We start from the raw sequence: 2,957 nt of genomic DNA, 5'->3' as shown, positions 1-2,957 counted from the left end.
ATCGGAAATGAATTCAAAAATACACAATGAAATGAGGGATGAAATGATATGTGCTCTTCGGGATTTTCTTCATGTGGGACTTTTTCAAAAATCTCTTATTTAAATTATATTTCTATGTTGTATTTTCATATTGATCTCTACCTCAACAAAACTCCCCCATTCCTTCATATGTCTTTCTTTTGACTGATTTAGTCTGACCAGCTATTCATCATTGGCCAATTAACACATATCAAACCGTAGAACTTGGGAGTGCAGGTGCACACACACACACACACACACACATGCACGCATGCACACACACACTTTTAGTAGGTTATCCATCATCCTGGTTTGTCATCAAAATATCATCAAATAATAAGGGCAAAAGCACACACAGAGTAATTCAGTAACTCAGATTCCTGACCTCGGGAAGAATGGGAGGAGGATAAGGAGGGGAATCATGGGAAGACATGAAGAGGAAGACACAATGGAGAAATAGAGGTAAAAAAGAAAAGAAAAAAGTTTGTAATGAGAATTTCTGTCCATCCAAGCATAATAAGATTATTTGACTGACTTTAACCATGTAGGAATATATTGTTATGTTTCTTGATACCTAGTTGACAAACAAAAATCTGAATATATTTTAAATTTGATGTCACTAACCTGGCAAACTTTGGCAAATCCCGAGATTAGTTCCTTGTAAACGTGACTGCGATCCTGATCACATAAGTTGCATTCGCAGTAATAAAGTCTCCATACTGAAACTGGAAGATCCTTCACCTTCAAGACAGTGTGACAACAAATATCAATGAAACTATTCAGCAATATATACATATACCCACACATTCACAGTATATATGAGATGATGCTACATATTTAGCCTATGTGTGCACATGAATGTAAAAAAAAAACTAGTATATATATATATACACACACATTATGTATACAGTATATATACACACACACATGTACATATATACACACATAGGCTAAATATATAGCATTATCATGTGCAAGATCCATCTATTCCACTGCCTGAATCTTAATGAATATCAATAATTAAGCAAATTAAACCACAAATAGAATATATAACAAACACAAGGGTGTTATCTGGTGTAAAGCAATTCCCTGGAATATAGCATCACAGTCCTAACAAAAGCAAAATAAAACCCATTCCCTCTCTCTCTCTGGTCCTTTATCCCTGGTTAGTGTGTTGGAATTTAATATGCGACTTTTGTTATTGGGAAAGTGGCACATGTGTCTGTGCGCGCGCTGGTCGCAATATCTCTGTTAGTGTAGATAATGCGATAACGAAGGCAGGGGCTATTCATCACCCTGGCCGATCCCAATACGCTTTATTATTTTAATGCATTTCACAGCGATTAAAAATGATCTATCACCAGACCTGTGTGTGTATGTGTTTGAGCTGAAAGAACTGTGTGTGTGTGTGTGTGTGTGTGTGTGTGTGTGTGTGTGTGTGTGTGAGTGGTCACTTAAAAGGCCTATTACCGTTGTCGGTGTGCAAAGAGACAGCACAGAAACTCTCCTCCTCAATATTCCCGGGGTAGAAACATTCACCTCATAGTTTTATTTGGCTTTTTATTCAATGAGTTCCCCGAAGCTGTTGTGGCATTTCTCTGCGTTCACCCCTCCTCCTCGAGTCACTTATCACTGCTCATTTAAGCGGTTAACGAGCAATGTGTTCAAACTAATGGCAATTAATCTGCGATTAGACCAGATTAGCATACACTACAGCTGCGTTTGACAACATGAGGACAGAGACTACCTTTCAGGACGATCCAGAACCAGCTTCACCTGTTTGAAACAATGTCTTATGTCGAAGCCTCTTCTCACTCTGTTTCCCCTTAGGTTACTGGTGGTTATATAAAAGTAGTGTTTCTTGAGTAAAGAAAACGCTGTACTTACACAAAGAACCAGTTCTTAATTCACACTTGCATTGCAAACAAGCAGAGACGCTCAAAATTGGCTGAAGCACTTTATTTATTGACGAATCACGATAGAGGAGGGGCGGAGTTAGCAGGTTTGACTGACAGGTTGAGGGTCCAATGGAGATTCGAGGTTCAGTCGCAAGCTCTTTTTAATACGTTTCATTGGTTAAATGTTTGCAAAACCCACAGACAGACATAAAGCGTGACAATAATGTATGAAAAAAAAAGACAAAATATGGAGATAAGAGGTTTCTGCCCAATATTTACAATTTGGTTAATTTAGATAGTAATGGCCTTGCAGTGATTTACTATTAGAGTGAAATAATAATAATAATTAAAATATTTTTTTTCTCATTGTAATTGAGGACGTGCAAGTACGTGCCTATAACGTATAATATATATATTCTCTTTTTTGTTGTGGGTAAAATATCTGAAACATGCTGTAATAGCTTAAGTTTATCCTGACTTATATAAAGGTAAGAATGAAACCTATATGCTGTAGACACGGTCAAATTTGAAATATATATATATATATTAAATTATTTTAAAGAAGCTATTATAAAATGTAATTGGAGGTCGAGAAAATAAATTTTGTTTATCAGAATACATTTTATAGAAACCCAAATGTTTGGATTAAAACAAACTCAGTGTAAAAAAAACTACAGTAGGCCTATATAGGTGTTAAAAAATATGAAATATAGCAACGAAACAAAAATATTTTCTAATATATATTTTGGGTATTTTATCAGATACATCAGATAATAGTTTTGCCATATTGGATTGTGTCTTAATACCACAGACCTCTTTTTTATATTATGTTTTAACTGTACAAGTACAAAGAAAAGCCTCTATCCCAGAACAACTTCCCCACAAAAACTTCCCCAGAGTAAGGAATTGTGGGTAATATTAACCTTAAAAAAAAACAGTATGCCAACTGGCAAATTAATTTTGAGATGCAAATAATATTTAGGATGAGTATGAATGGCAACCATGCCGTGGAAGAGGAACCAGGAGGAGAGAGGAGAAAAA

Source organism: Rhinichthys klamathensis, unplaced genomic scaffold (genome assembly GCF_029890125.1).
Source record: "Rhinichthys klamathensis goyatoka isolate OS25496 unplaced genomic scaffold, OSU_Roscu_1.1 h1tg000238l_1, whole genome shotgun sequence".
NCBI lineage: Eukaryota > Metazoa > Chordata > Actinopteri > Cypriniformes > Leuciscidae > Rhinichthys > Rhinichthys klamathensis.
Note: the sequence above shows the minus strand (reverse complement) of the source record.